The sequence below is a fragment of the Numida meleagris genome, chromosome 11, assembly GCF_002078875.1.
Source record: "Numida meleagris isolate 19003 breed g44 Domestic line chromosome 11, NumMel1.0, whole genome shotgun sequence".
NCBI lineage: Eukaryota > Metazoa > Chordata > Aves > Galliformes > Numididae > Numida > Numida meleagris.
The window spans coordinates 10,161,312-10,178,011 of NC_034419.1; the positions used below are offsets into that span (position 1 = coordinate 10,161,312).

Genomic DNA, 16,700 nt, shown 5'->3' on the forward strand with positions numbered 1-16,700 from the left:
CTCTAGTCTAGGAGCAATCCCTTTCTGCTTTGAGACACCAGGGCCAAAATTGCAAGGCTTATTTTCCAGTTCTCAGTCCTTTGCAGATATTCCTTGAAGTTAGGATCCATAGCTGAATGCTTTAGGACATATTTCTTACTAGTTTAGGCTACTTACTCTTTCTATGAGGGCTGCTCCAGAAGTAGTGCCTCCTCCTATCTCATTAGGTTGGCCCACAATGTCAGAGGCGGATATTGGTGGTACAGACTGAACCTTCCCACCAATCTTCCATTACATTTTGTTGCCATACAACAGATGAAGCAAAGGAGCGCCAATGAATTCCTCCATATAGAAAAAATTGCACCTGTTAACATTCATCAGTGCTTGCTCAACGTTTATGGAGACCAAACAGTGTGCGTGAGCACAGTGAGGCAGTGGGCGGTGCATTTCAGCAGTGGTGACAGTGATGTGAAGGATAAGCTTTTGCTACAGCTATACAGTTACGAGCGTGGCACGCAGGCTCTTGTTCATTGCTGGTGAAGTGTGTAGGTAATGGTGGTGACTGTTGACAAAGAGCACAATGACACTATTTGATAGAGCAAATTCTCAGCTACAAAATGCTATATCTGCTGTAGTTTCCATGGAAATAAATAGGAGGCATTACTTTCAGAATGACCTATGTACTTAAGGCTTCTTAACCACAGCAGAAATCAGGCAAGAGGGATCTGATATTAAGGATTATTCAGATAACCACAAGGTGATAAAGCCTTACACACTGGGATCTTTCCCTGAACAAGTATTCACTTGAAGCTTTGGAAGTGTCTAGGATTAAACATTCAAATGCTTCCCGTTTCACAGTTGAGCTCCATGACTCGCCCAGGTTTATAAAGCAAATGGATGGTGATGTGGCAAGTCAAGATTTCAGGCTGCACTAGGCTGCGTGGCTGGCATTAGTTTGGCTATGGGGCACTGCTGCAAGTTTTTCCAATGTGGCCGTTTGCCTAGGAAGAACTTAAAAACTATGATAGTTTCCCAGTGCTTGGTGCTAATATGTTACTTTGCAAGCATCTAAGGAAGGCATAAAGCATTCAGACTAGATGATATCAGGACCACGGTTTCTCCTAGCCTTCCCCCAACCTGAACAAAGTAAGAAGCCACTGAATTCTGGAGTCAAAGGTGGGAACAGGAAGGGATGTAGAGGGATGTACCCTTCCTCAAAGTGTGTGTGAGGGATTTGCTCCTTTGAAACTCATCTATTGAGAGGAGCAATAGCCCTGAGAGAGGGAGGGGTGAATCTATTTGTGCTTATGCACTGTGTCAAATATCCAGAAACACAGACACAGGAGGAGGTAAAACTGTTTACGTTTATGCAACGATTGCAAGGCACAAAACACCCTTTGTTTTCCTCACTGCTGAGACTTCTGAGAGCCACGTAGTTATCAGCAAAGCCTCTGCAGTGCACACTGGGCTATCTTGCTCTGTTTACCTTCATCTGGGTCTGGAACTCCAGCGTGGAGCTGGGAAGAGTCCAGGACTGGCAAGAGGAGTGATGGTCCCAGCAGGCATGGGACCTTGAGATGTCTCAATACTGTCCATGGCTCTAGGAAGGGGTAACTAAGGGGTGAGGCCCCAAGAAGCAAGAGGGATCCTTAAAATCTGTCTGCAAGGGATGTAGTGGTGTCAGGAGACCTGGAGAGCAAATTTGGGTACCCGTGCTGCTAAAGGGACAAGCGTGTTCCTTGCATCAGCCACAGGAGGCAACTGCTCTGCTCAGTTGTAATAAATGGTGCTTTTCGTTGAATTTGGAGCAATTTCCCTTTAAGAGAATTCCCTTTAAAAAGAATAATAACCCTTTTTTTGAGACCTGAGTGCCGGCAGAAGAAGCTGGGCTTGTTTTCACGTTTTAGCTGTGAAACAGTATCGGGCGGCACCATCTGATTCCTTTTCTTACAATTCTTTTGTGTCTTTCCTTTTGTAAGCAAAAATGAGCACATTCAGGCGTGCGAGAAAGAAGTGAAATCAGATTGTATTGCATTTCTTCTGGCATATATGGTGCAATACAAGATTTTTTTCTCCCCTTAACTCCCAAAATTTCAGATAGTCTGAGAAAAAATACCAGCAGAGACAAAAATGGGGAATCAGTTTTCCATCTAAATGCTATTTTAAAAAAATCCCATAAATGTAAGTAGCCTTTTTATGCCTTTTTTTTTTTCTTTTATCATTCCTCAGCTCTGTTTTCAGGTCTTCTCTGTGCTTTCAGATGAGCCCATGTCTTATGAAAGTGATGTTTTGTTAATGGAGGCCATCAGCAGTTCTAACAGCAGGAACTAAACGGAGTATTTCCTTCCCCAAAACGGCTCTGCTAATTTACTTCAGTCTGAACTAAAACTGAAAAGATACTTTCAGAAAATTGTAGATTCATCCCAAAAAGAAGATCTTCAAGGGAACGAAAACTGCTAAGGTTACATTGAGAAAATGATTTAGTCTGAATAAAAAGAGCAGGGCAATGCTGTAGGGAAGTGTGGCACACTGCACTGCAACACCTTCAAAGGGAAATAAATATTTGGAAATGTTACAGTGTTTTGCTATGAAGTGTTTTCTAAAGGATTTTTTGTTTGTTTCAGAATGGCATTTTCCATTTAGAAAATGAATCTTCAAAAAGATTTTTAAAGAAATAAGGGTCAAATGTTTTGCATTGTTTCACATCAAATGCAGCATTTTAAGTTATATCCCAAATGATCTTTCCCCCCTCCCCAGGGACCGGCATCCTTCTTCCTCCAATAATGTGGCTCACGCTTATTTTTCTCCCCAAGAAATTTTGGGTTTTGCAACAGAACAGAAAAACCACTTTTTATTCTCACACCTGCCAAACCTTGGTTATCCAGCCCTCACACATGCACGCCACTTCTAGCGCATGCTGAATCCTGGCCAAAATCATTCTCTGCTTCTCCATTCCCCAGCATGCCAGCAAGCTTTGCCAGCGAGGCACGACGCCAGCCTGTGCTCTCCTGTTTTGCCATTTTTCAGCCTCTGGTGAGGCCGTTCCAGGAACCTCACTGCCCATTTATCCATTCCCAAAAGAGCGGTCCTCATGCATTGTCTGCAGCATGATTTTCCCATGCAGGTGTAGTTTCTCATAGAATGATTAAGGTTGGAAAAGATCACTAAGGTCATCACGTCCGACCATCAACCTACCCCCACCATGCCCACTAAACTACGTCACTCACCATCCTGTACCGCTCTTGATCCTATGTTAGCACAAGGAGATCTTGTCCACCTCATTTCCAGTGTCTGTCAACATCACCCCAAGATCTGCACAAGGCTACGAGCACCTCAGCTGCATTTGCTCCCATTTGGCTCAGACCTAGTCTGACAAGCACTGGCTGGCTGACATCCTTAGCAGGGCAAAGGGCGAGGGTGTGTATGAGAAATCAAAATTAGTCATCCTAAGCATAGATTTGGTGCTGCTCTTGGGATTTGGGCTTTTTATCCATCCTCAACCTGAAGAAAAATTCTGGCTCTTCCTAGAGCATCTGTATGCTGTCCTGGTGGAGAAGAACCTCTTCCCTTTTCCCCTTGTTGGTTCTGGGCAGACATAGTGTATTTTGTCCTTTGTGAGTGAGAGTAAAGGGATTTCACAGAGAGCCTGAAGTCATTTTTAAGTTGTAGAAGTTTTGCAGACATAACTTTTTCTTTTTTCACAGAAAAACACTGTTTTTCAAACATAAAAAGCAGTTGCTCTCAACCCAGGAGGTACCTCCTAAGAGCCATTTCCCAAGTTTTCCTCCATCTCTGATTATACAGTCCTGACAGGAATCAGCCCAGCACAGCTTCACTTGAGATGGAAAAGGGCAATACATTAACTTCAGCACTGGCAGAAGTTTAAGGGCATCAGTTTTAAGCAAGCACATTAACAAGTGAGGAGGACTGCTCTCCCAGATGTTGGGATAAAGGGTTATTTCTGAAGGCATTGGAGATAATAGCAGTATTGCAGCTTTGTGCTTTTACTTACCCACCCACAAGCAGCTGGGGTCCCCTTCTCCTGAGTTCTCAGCATGGTGAGAGCTGGGACTGCAGCCCCTTGTGGGATCACCTCAGCCAGGTCTGGTTCTTTCAGCCTGGGCTTCCCCTCTTGCCCCAAGTTGTAGGAGATCTGTTCCCCAGCTCCAAGCTTTAATGCAGCTCAGACCTTTCAGCAGCTGCAGCTGTGAGCTCACTAAGCAGGATGAAAGAAATCTCAGAGGAACAAGTGAACCTGGGAGACTTTTGCAGAGCAAGGTAGAACTGCAGAGATATTTGGGGCTGGAATGAATAAAAGCTGCCCTGCTTGTCCTGTTTCCCCTGACCAGTACAACCCTCTCTGATCCCAGAAGCTCTCTGCTTCTGCTTGATGCTACATGTATTCACACCATTGCCATGGAGAGCTTTAATGTGAGTTAGCGCTAAAGTCCTTGGTGTATCTTACAGCCTGAATGGGCACTTGGTGCTTTCACACTCCTTCAGCAGGCAAAGATTTCTCCTCGACAAGAATAAACAGGGAGAGAGAGAAGCCCTTCCCAGCCACCCACTCCCCTTCATGATACAGCGCTAGAAGAAAATCTCTCCTGCTTTTTACTGGTCACAGTCCGGGAGCTCTTTGCTTGGCCTCGACTCCTGGCCAAGAGCTGCGTTCCTATTGTTCATGCAGCACTCAGTGTCCAAAATATCCAGGGGCTGGCAAGGGCTGCTGGAGGCAACTCCTGCGTGCAGCTCCAAGGCAGCGGAGCGTGAAGGGAGAGCATCCCGCGCTGGGCAGCGAGGCAGAACGCGCCAGCACACCCCAGCAGAGCCGTCCCTTCCATTATGATCACACGAGGGGAGAGAGGACTTTTTGGCAGCTGCTCAGAGGGGAGCGCAAGGGCTGCGGCTGCCTTCTGTTGCCTGCATCCTTTGTTTGGGGCCAGAGGGAGAGGCTATTTACTGATTGCAAAGAGGGACTGATGACTGCTGCTGATCTGGGAGCGCTGGTTATTGATTTTACAGGGGTACCTGCAAGTGGCTATTGTGTAAGGAATGGTTTAATTGCATATGTATGTAGATGCTGCTGTTCATTTCCCATCCTGCAGCACTGGTAATGAAAAATGTGTTCAGATAGACAGACTGCCGGCACACAGCCTTCTTCCTTATTGGATTGGGAGCTTTAGAGAATTGGAAAAAAAGTATATATATAATTGACATGATCAGAACTTTTGCACGCTGGAGTCTCATGCTTAATTTAGCCCTGCAGTAAGTCCAGGTGCGTGCCCGAATATAGCTAACCAGCCAACAGGGCAAGCACCTATCTAATTAATGTATGGAGAGACAGAGTTTGCATACCAAGGAAAGGCACATCTGTTTTGTGGATGGATTCGCACATCTCCAGTGCTGTACAACTCCTCCAGTGGTACACCAGCTTCCAGCTGACAGCCACAAGCCTGTTAACAAAGTAAATTGTGGGAGACCCAGGCTGGTGAAACTCTGCTCCAGGTTTGTGTTGGTCTGCACTAGCATATTGGAACCAGTAATGCTGTGTGTGTCCATGTCTGCATACATGTCTGCATATCTTCCTTCTTCCGCTTTTGAGAGAGCTGAACAAAATGGATGTGGTTAATTGGAGTGGAAATCTGCCAGCTTTGGTCCAATCAACCTCATGTGTGCATCTGCAAGTGGTACAGGCACATGGTGTGCCTTCACCCACCTTGAAGTGCGGCCACTGCAGGCCTAGGTGGAAAAACAATAGATTTCTCCATGCATGACAGAAGTGTAGGACAGAAAATGAGGGATGTGCTTTCCAATTTACCAACACACCATGTTACAGTAAGTGTAGGAGCTGCAGAAGGGTTGAAATGGTACGTAGCAGGACTGAATCCATCTCTGGATACAGGCAAAGGAGATCAAAAAGAGTAAGTCTTGACCCAAACCTTGTTTCAGAAATCAAACTTGAATCAAAGATCCTCCCAGTTATTTTCTGCATTCACAAGTTTTCTTTCCCTGTCTGTTTATTCCAAGTGCTCTCTGAAGCACAAAAAAGGCAGTGAAAGCCAATGAGCACGACTGCCAGGAGCTGTGCCTCTCCAGCTTCCTGACCAACTCTTTTGAAAAACCTCGGCAGAATGGTCCCCAGCAAATCCTTTACAAATGCTGTATTTGACTCCAAGCCCGCTGGGGTAGGATGGAGGGGTTTAGTAAATGCCACAGAGAGATGAAGTGCAGGGGAACCAAACTCGCAAGCTGCGGACATCCTCATCAGCAAGCTGCAGCAGTTTGATTAAATCCTTCCAAGCAGCCGGAGATAATAACACCATGAATAGAGCTTCCTAATTTCATTTCCCGAGCACCACGGATCAGGTATATTTCCATACACAGGTGCAGGACCTTTGCCGCACTGACTTTAATAATCAGTGGAGATGAAGGCAGAGCTTACCCTCCGTGTCACTGAAAATTTGGGAGTTAAATTCAAGAGACTCCAAATCCTTCTTAACGGTGGTTCTGCAGTGGCACAGAGAGCAGGGTGGTGGGTGCAGGGAGTGATTGATGGTGCTGCTGACCAAATGGAGAATGGTGATTTATGGACAAGCCAGTGTCCAAGCCATGTATGCTATACAGGAGAAAAACAAATTAATTCAGTTTCAGACCTCTTGGAAGGTGCTGGCCAAAGCATTTCGCTAAGTTAGCCTCTTGGATGTGGGTTGTCAAAATATTTTAACATCTGCCGGTGACCTCCAAGCATTTTCCTTCCCCTTCACTGCCCGCTCCAGCCCCAGACCTCCCTTGCAGTCAAAACTGACAACGTTAGCCATTAGAATCACTCTTTGAATTAATTACCCAGAAATATGCTTTCCGATCTTCCACTCCATGTAACAGCAAATGAAAGGGCAGCCTGGGTGGGGTTTTACACATCCTGTTTTGGCTGCCCCTTTCTAGATAATGTCACCATTAACACCTCATCAGCAGTGTCCACTGCTGCTCTCCCTTCTGCCGAGAACAAAAAAGCAGAAAGTGCTTTTATTTCCAACTTTTTAAAATAAGTACAATGCAGCGCAGATGGAAAGACTGGAGGGATGGTCCAGGAGACAAAAGGTCCCCAACGAAGCAGCTCTTGGCCTCAGGTCTGTGTAGGGATCCTCTCTGCCATTCAGAGACTGGAGCGGGTGCACCATATCTGTGGCTCCCAAAAGGGACACACAGAGCATGGGGACAACCCCTACCAGGAGGACATCTGTGCTGACAGCCACTGCACACTGTTCAAAAACTGTGTGTCTCTGGAGCAATAAGCAGTACCATACCAAGCTCTGACCTTCTCCAGATCATTCCTGTCCCTTCAGAAGCCAAATCTCTCTCAGGTCAAGGACAGAGGCACTGGTGAGATGATCACCAAAACATGCATACAGGGAGTGTGCATAGCCTGACATCAGTTCTCTGTTTGCTCTCCCATTTAGTCTGCATTTTTTCCCCTCTTCTGAGGATCAAGCAAAGCAGCCTGACAAATATTTTCACCATTAATTTAGGAGCTTTGTGAAATATTTTTCAGGTGTTTAGAACTACTGCAGCTGCAGCTCAATCCATTCCCAGTCCTGCCCACAAAGCTGGCAAAATCTCCTCCAGAGCAAATAACCTGACATTGATTGACACCTCTCTGTGTTTTCTTGAATCACGGAGATCCGTTGCACTCTGCTGATGCTTTAGATACAAACATCACCTTGTGTGAACGCGGGCAATTAGCTTTTCCTCAGTGCATGACTCTTCCCCACCTGCTCTGCCTGACAGCCCCTAATCCCAGGCGGACCCCACAAAACCAGAAGCTGTCTCCAGCTCAGCAGGGGGCTCCAGACAGCTGCCCCAGGAGTGGCGAGGGATAGACAAGGGATGGCCTCGGGGAGTTAGAGGAAGCCCATGGGAACCAAACCTGAAGCTGCAGCAGTGCAAGAGGAATAAATGAAGGACATTGCTTCTGCCAGTCCTGCTAGGGGATGAGATTGCTAGAAATGGTTAAAATCTTTTTTTTTGCCCATTTTTTCCCCCCTTACTCCTTCCACCCTTGATTTTTGCCTTTCCTAAAGCAGCCCCTCGCATACGCTCCATTTGCAAACGCTCCCTCTGCAGAGCTGGCGGATGGGAGCAGCACTCCCTGAAGCAGAAGAGAAATCAAAGGAACGGGAGAGAGAGGGGAAAATAAATAAATAAAAAGGCTTGTTTATCTTTTTATTAATAGCAGAGCAGTGTTCCCAAGGGGATAGGCCAACTGTGACTCTAATCCAGCCATGCAAAGCTGCATCCCGGGCTGTTTGGTTTGTGTTTCTCTTTTTTTTTTCCTCTTCTCTTTTTCCAGGGTTAATTACTGGGAAATAAAAGTGAGACATCCAATCCCCACCTCCCCGAATCTCCCCCTTCCTCCCTGCTGAACCACACACGCCCTGAGTGGTTGCCCTCTGACCACAGAGCCATCATGGTCACTGCTGCCTCAATCCAGGTTTGTTGACAGTCCTGAGCTATATGTGAAGGAGGACAGGGCCAAATCTGCCACATTGCACAGTACAGCGAGTCAGTTAATGACAACAGGGGGTGGTTTTAATATGTGTTTATGTGCAGGAACAGTCAGCTGGGTCAATGACACTGCTCTGCGCTCATCCAGGAAAAATGAACATAACCTACGCATTGCCCGCGAGCAAGATGGCCTCATGACATGCCTTTGAAAGGGAAGCAGGAGGAGCTAGTTGTGATGGGCTGATGGGCTTTGAAATGTGTCCAGGGGGAGGGAACAGAAGAGCTATTGGCATTCATGTGAAAAGCAGCCCTGGCCTACCGTATCTGCGATAAATGGTGCAAAAAGCTGGCCAGTCTCACGACACCGTCCCTATGCAGCGATGTCTGCCAAGGACTTGCACACCATCCCCAAAGCCCTGCCACAGCAGGACCCTCCACACTGGAGTTTCTGAAGTATATTTTGTGCTTGGGCTCTGGTCTGGAAGCTGGAGACTTTTATCTCAGGATATCAGAGGGAGGATTTTCAAAGGCATATCTCATCAAAAGTCAAAGGGAATGAAGAAACTGACCTCCTTGTGTGCAGCTCAGCCTCTTTCCCCAAGCATCTCTGGCTTCTCTTTTAGGACAGCCAAAGACTTCCCTGTCCTGCTTAGTAATGAATTCGGTTCATAGTCATCAGGGGCTTTCTTGAAAGAAAGCGATGTCCAAGTCCAGTTTTTACTTGCTTTGGCTAGAAGCTGCTGCAAAGCTGATGTGATAGAGACAGGGTCAGCCTTAACGTATGTCACATCAGCTATGTTATGGATGTGGTTGTGCCCCATCCCCAGAGACACACGAGGTCAGGCTGGACTGGCTCTGAGCACATGATGGAGATGGAGGCGTCCCTGTTCATTGCAGGGGGTTGGACCAGAGGGCCTTTAAGAGTCCTTTCCAACTCTAATAATGATTCTATGATGATATTAACTAAATGAAGTAGCTATCATTTTGCCAGGGTCTCACAGTCTCCTCCAACCCACTTTTCTTGAGGTGACCACAAAGTCCTGTGTCTTACTGAGCAGGTTATCATCATCTGACCTTCCGCATGAGCAGATGGTAAGTGGTTTAGAAGGAGCATCTCAATGTCTGCAGAAGGAAGAACAATTTCCGAAAAGCCCTAGTGAAAGGAAAGAAAAGGGCTGGGCTGTAGTGTTTTTTAAAGCTCCTAATTGGGGAAGGGAAAAAAGCAAGAAAAGATAAGTGTTCAGGTGGGAAAAGAGGAAGGAAAAACTCCATCTTAGTGCCTAGGATACAGTATGTTTCTGAAACTGCTGAGAGGGATGTAGTCATCTCTGCAAATCAAGATGAGCTGGCTGGCCAATGAAGCATGCCCAGCATTTTATTTCTCATATTGTTTGGAGATAGGGATTCAGCTGAGTGCATTCAGCAAATAAAGATCAAATAACCTGCTGTGAATAATGTTTTAAACCCGGGTTCCTATCAGGATCTAGTTATAAGCCCATATACTCCGTTGGATAAAAAATAAGTTACACATGGCTGGAGGCAGTATTACTTTCTATGGAAGATGAAATCTGTTCTGAAATAGAAAATGTTTAGAGATTCTCCCCTCCTCTTTTTATTTTTTGGAAGGGCTAAACCACAGAAAGCCGCCTGACAGAGAGTGTGGAGGAGGGTCCGCTGTATTTCACCCACCACTTCTGGGCCCAGAGCTACGGATTTATGCTAAAAGAGGGGTGGCTCAGGAGGAAAGGAGAGGAGGAGTCTGCATTGCCAGTTTGGCTGTTGTGCCTGGAATCAAGCTAACCTCTATTGCACTAAGCTCCTTAGCAGTGCAGAGAAACAAGCCCCTGATGAGCTGATCCTTTGCTTGCGTGATGATAATCAACGCCTTGGCTGCTGGCCATGGGCAGAAACCACCAGTTGCTGCTATTTGTTCTCCTTCACATGCGCACCTGAACCAACCCATGGCTCCATGGTGTAGGGGAATTTCTATGGAGCTGTTCACACCAGATGTGGATGGCGATGCTTGCAGCCCGCTGCACAAATAGCCCTGCTTATTTTAATGAAGGTGATGATGGATAACAACGTTATTTCACAGCAGCGGGGTAACATAGTCCTTTCTCTTTTCAAGGAGAGTCAGCAGTACCCCATGGGAAAGCACACTAGAATGATATACTGACGTTTTTCGTAGTTGTTTTAGAACTGCTTTCCTTTGACTCTTGCATTTCACACGACCCTGCTGCTTTGTTTCCCTTCTTGTGAAAGGGGAACACCTTCTCTCACATGAGCCAAAGCTTCTGCTTTTTAATGGATCTTGAAGAGTTGCAAGAAATCTACATAAACTCCTGGTATTCCCTCTTCAATAGTCCTTCAGCCAGACAGATGGTTGAAAATTTTCCCTCTAAATTGTTTTTTTTTTTTTTTTAAGACATATTTATTGTGTGAAGTATCTGCTTCGCAGCAAAAACTTCAATTATTCCTCAGAAAAACAAACATTAAAAAATGAAAACATTTTGACTGCAACCCTAAATATTTCAGCCAAAAATAAAAGGATTCGATCCCCCATGTGTATGTGTTTGTCTCTATTAAAATACTTTAATTTGGAAATGCTGCCACACAGGGGATTTTGACAGAGCGTTTCTCATCCTGTTTCCCCACCGTGGCCCTGAGTGCCACAAATTTCTGTCTCCTTTGTGGTGGGACACAGCAGAAACTCCTGGCAGCACCACTGCCCCTTCTCCTGAGTAGGAAACCCTCAGAGAAGGAGGTGAGCAGGAGGTCTCACAGAAACAGTGAGACTATGAAGTGGTTGAAGTCCAAATTGCATGAGACAACATAGCAGCATAATTAATATTAAATATATCTGCTTGTGGCTATCATATCCCAGGGCTTGAATTTCCTTTGAAAATACAGAAATTAAGAAAAAACCACTCCTTTTGTATTTCCGTTGATGGTTTTCTCAGGGAGCCAGAAATCAACTGTCTTTCGTCTCTGTGATCCCTGGTTAACTCTACCTTAGCTGCCCATCTCATGAACCCATTACAATGAGAGCCCTGAGACTGAAGCATTAGCGACCTGGGTGTGTTTCCTTTGTTTCAAGAGCAGGGAGGGAAGCCCAGCCATTAACCCTCACACAGTGCTCTGAGGCCATGGAACACTATTTACTGAGTGCTGTGTTGGATGCTGAGAAGATGGAGAAGGGGGGACACATTTCTTTTCCGGGCATTTTTTGTAACCATGAAGCTCAAATTGCTCTGAAAATCATGAACGGAAAGGGGGGAGTAATTTACACAGAATCACAGAATTGTTAAAGTTGGAAAAGACTATTATCATCTAGTCCAACCATCAACCCATGCCTGTGACAGCTCTAGATCATATCCCTCAGTGACACATCTGCCCTTTTCTTGAAGGCTTCTAGGGACAGTGATTCCATCACTCCCTGAGCAGCTTGTTCCAGTGCTTCACCACTCTTTCTGAGAAGAATTTTTCCCTAATAACCAACCTGGACCTCCCCAAAGCAACTTAAAACTGATACCTCTTATCCTATCGCTATTACATGGGAAAAAGAGTCTGACCTCCACACTACTACCACCTCTTTTCATTTTCAAATCTACAGGCAAATGCTAACAATACAGGAAGGAAAACAAGACGTGTTTCTTCACTCCCATCAGCATGAGCGGCTGGAGGAAGGAGAACAGGGCTGCAGGTGTACCCAGCCCAGCTGGTGCGTGTTTATTCAGCCCACACTCCAAGCTGACCAGCACCCACTTCACTGCAGTATGGTGGCACGGAGCCCAGGCAGCTAAATAAACCCAGCCTGTCAGCAGCACAGTGAATTACCTCTGGCTTGGTGCCATCCTGATGTGGTCATGCGAATTCTGGTCGCCTCAGCACCTCAGCGGGTTGCATCTCCTCAGAGCGCAGGCCCAGGGCAGCCATCCTTCATGCATCGCTCCTCCTGTCCACGCTAATCTGTGAAGGCCGTGATGGTTCCATCTGCATATTTACCAGAGAAACTGACTTCTTCAGTTTAACAAGAGAATAATTTTCATGATGAATAAATGGAAGACAGCTTCAAAAATTTAAGATGCCTCAGAGTATTTATTCACCTAATGTAGCTTGGGCCTAAAGCATTCCTGCTGGGATAAGTGGAAATACATCCCCTGTTTCCAGTCAGCAACTTAAAAAGTAACCCCCAATTTTCCAGCAATAGAGAGAGCTATGAGGCCTGCAGAAGTACAGCGCTCTTGATTGCAGCTTTGTTGAAAAACATTGTTCTGAGATGTCTGGAGACCAGATAATAGGCACTGCTTTAGTTTAAAATAAAGAGGCATTTCATGAATAAAGCTTCCCAGTGTGCAGAGACAGGGGGATATTGAAGCTGTCTGTTGGTGCTCTCTAGACTTGCCTGTCTGGATTGCATTGTTATTATGTTTTCCCCAGAATTCCCACTTTCAGACAAGCCATACCACCAGGCCCTCTACAGATCTCACCAGTAGTGCTGGCTGAGAGAAACTTAAATACAGGGAAGGAAAGAGATTTTGTAGGTCTGCTCTCTGGATTACAGGATTAAGAGACCTTTCCTTGACTTTCTTCACCTGCCACTGTGTTGTCTAGTCAGACTTTGTAAATACTCACTTTTATTTGTATTTTATCCTTCCTGAGTTTGAGTGCAGTGTGTTTTCAACTTGAGTGGTTTGATTCTCAGACATGTTTTACAGCAGTTCTTAAAGGGAGGGATTGGAATATCTTGTAAGCACCCAGCTTTCCTTTGAATTACTGAAGAGCACCCACTGCCTGGCGGTAGAGATAAATTTCATGGCATGGTTTGAAAGTTCAAGATTTGTTTCCAAGTGATTTCTTAATGAAATGAAAGACTTTTCCTCGTGTGTAGGCAAGTCTGGGGAGAGAAGGCCTGATGATCCTGGGGCCTTCCTGGAAAAGAGGCACTTGAGTCTCTACTTGTGAAACACTGGAAGGAGAAACAGGGCCTGATCCTGACGCACTGCTGAGCACAGAAAGGGGACTTGATGACAAGACTCACAGTACCTCTGCTCTCAAACACTGAGCCCTAAAGAGACATGTAGGGGATTAATTTTTTTCCCCTCAATAATAGCAATTAATATCCATCTATTATCACTTCAGTGCCTGACTGATGACAAAGATGCCAGCAACTGCCAGGCATATAAACAATATTTTCTATGAGCTTCCAGCTAAACTCAGCAGGAAAGAGCAGATTAAGCAGCCACCCTTCCGAGGGCAGAAATTGCCTTTTTATACTCAGGGTGAATCAGCAGCCTTGGAGAGCAAAAAGCAAACCCAGAGCAAGTTCTGGTACAATCACATGTAGCACCAGCATCAGTCAGAATCACTTTGTCATTTTTTGTATTGCAGTGGTTTTGCTGCATGGGGATCACTCAAACAGACCTTGAAATCTGTTAGCAACAAATTGCATTTGAACATTTCAAATTTAATAATGAATATATTCTGCTTTTCATTAGGGATGTGCAGCTTCCAGACTTCCTGATATGAATCCAGAGGAGCTGGCAATAAAGGGAAACCAACATCCTGTGCAGAATGAAGTTGTTTTTTTTTTTTTTATGCTGACACAGCTCTGTTTCTCTCTCTCTTTTTTTTTTTTTTTTGCAATTGCATATAGAACTTCCAGGGGACAAGTTGTGAAGGACATGAGGTTCAGTGTGCCTCCCATCTGATCAGTACTGGCCTCTGCAGTTCTAGTTCTTGGTGTTCCATTTGAGTGATACACCTCAGTACCCCTTCATCCACCTAAACTTATGATTATATACAGTTTGCTCACATGTAGCACAAATTGGGACACCTTCCGCCCCTCTGGTTATGACTCAGAGCTCCTTTCAATACAAACAAGTGTACAGACCTGCAGAGCTGCTCCTTTGCCTTGTGCCTGAGCCATCCCCAGGGCTCTTGCATAATCTTTTCACAGTCTCAGCACATCATCATCTTTCATTGCAAATAAGGTTTCTTATGCTTAGGAATGGAGGGGTAGATCTTGACATGGGGATCTGCTGAAGGGAGAAAAAAATTTGCTGTTTATGCTGTCTGCTGTGAACCATCCCACTTCAATCCAGGGATCTTCTGAATGTGCATTTTCCAAGGAAGAAAAGCACACGCTTTCTTTTGAACACAAAGATTCTTGTTTAGTTCACATGATCGTGGTTTAATGCCGCACCTACAGCTCAACGCCTATTACATTGTCATTTCTTTCCTGCGCATTTCTGATAGAATTCAAAGCTCACTTCTCCCTTGGCAAGAACTTTCTTCCTACCAACCCAGCTGCAAGCATGCATTGCACGATGCGGAGAGACAGCACAGTCTACAGATCAGAAGCTGTGTTCTTCGCCCAGCTCTGCAGCTTACTGGGTTGAATAAGCATTTAATTATTCTTCCTTAGGGCCTGGGAAAGTGCCAAAGGTAACAGCACCCACAACAGTCACAAGGATACCTGGTGGCCCATGGCAGGCAGCTAGACAGGCACAGTGCTCATGGGTTTGGAAAGAGAGTCCTGAAGAGAAACACACAGACACCCATCTGAACAATGCTGAGCAATTCAGAACAGGATCAGCGTAAAAAACTATCTTTCTTGATAAAGAAAGCAAAAATATGACCCTTGACTACAGTATGCAAGAAGCTGGCTCGATCTTCCTGCAAGACAGACATTTCCTTTTGAGCTTGGGACCCCAGGCTCCAATTACAGCCAAGAAGAGACACAGGCACTCATGCTAATGTCCATATTAAGATGAGATAAACTGTACTTCAGAACATCTATCATCCTTTCTACCCTATGAAAGAAATCTATGTTGAGTGGATCAGGTGTACTTTTCCAAATAGGAAGATGAAATGAATCCCATCTCAGATTTCTGGACATGCCAGGGCAGCATTGCCCACCCTTCTATGATCTGATACTGGACTAGTTATAAAGAGTCCGGAGTCTTCATAAATTGGATTCTTGAATGCAGCTTCTGAAGATTTTAGCCAGATTAAGCAGTTAGTTGTATAAAGTACCTGATAGATATCTCCATAGATTAAGATTCAACATTTTCTTTCAACGTTTCCACAATTGTCAATGTTGCTTTCTTGTCTTTCCCACAATTAACAACATGTTAGATGGTGCTAAATTGTACCTCAATTTTAAAACATCCTTTTCATCTTGAGATACTGGTCATTAGGGGTGACAGTGATAGAAATGAATTTATCACAGCTGAAGGTTAGTATCAGATCAGATGTACATTCCTCAATAGGAGTGAAACGCAGCATGATGCACAGAGCAAAACACACCCTCAGTCCTATATTGTCTGCTACCTATATGAACAAAGTCTCATCTCCCCCCTTGATCCATGCGACAGCCCAATTCCGGAGCCAAAAAGTGCTCTGGAGGACATTTTAAGGTCCAGAGACCTTCTGAGCCCGGGAATCCACAGGCTGAAACCCACCGTGTCTGGCTAAAAGCCTTCTCTCAGTAGACATCTCCCTCCTAGAGCCTTTCTCAGTCTAAACTACTTTGATCTGATAGTAACTATAATCTATACAAAATATCCTATGTGCAGTTTTTACCACTGCCTTGCACAGGGCCTTCAATATCATATAGCCTGTAATGCAATGGAAAGCACAGCAATGACAGCAAAGCAGCAAAGTCCTAGACTGTAACAAGTGAGGATCTGCTCAAACACAGAAGTAGTAGGCACAGAAACAAAAGAAAGACACTGCATACCTTCAGAAGGCCTCAGGTACACAGGTATCTCCAGCAAGATACCCTTGTCTCCACTGCCAACCCTTAAATGAGGTCTGGGAAGGAGTGGAGCCCCTCCATTGCTTGCACCTGAGCTCCCCTGGGTTGGCCCTGCCTTCCCACCAGCTGCTCAATCACTGCTTCAAGCTGTGACTTAGCATTTCCACTACAGTGCCTTTCTCACTTTAAACTATTTTGACCTGATCATAACTATAATCTATACAAAATACCCATGTGCTGCTGCCTTGTACAGTGCCATCAATATCATACAGCCATAGAATCATTAAGGTTTTAAAAGACTTCTAAGATCATCCAGTCCAACCCCAACCCACCCCTACTGACAGTGTTCCTCAGTGCCACATCTCTGTGGTTCTTGAACACCTCCAGGGATGGTGACTCCACCAGGCAGCATATTTCCCTGTTTCTTCTGCAAACACTTGTTCTGATGAGTTTTCTT

General features: G+C 45.2%; 1 long non-coding RNA gene across 3 annotated transcripts; it reads right to left on the reverse strand.

The window, feature by feature from the left end:
• LOC110404625 lies at nt 8,378–16,255 on the reverse strand. 3 transcript variants are annotated; one of them, XR_002442379.1, is made up of 4 exons: nt 16,226–16,255; nt 14,375–14,519; nt 12,319–12,474; nt 8,378–9,634 (listed from the first exon to the last, which is right to left on the reverse strand). It is a non-coding gene; the product is annotated as an uncharacterized LOC110404625 (long non-coding RNA). The 3 variants fall into 3 exon arrangements; XR_002442378.1 differs by lacking the exon at nt 16,226–16,255 and having other exon boundaries at nt 14,375–14,871; XR_002442380.1 differs by lacking the exons at nt 8,378–9,634; nt 16,226–16,255 and having other exon boundaries at nt 12,285–12,474; nt 14,375–14,883.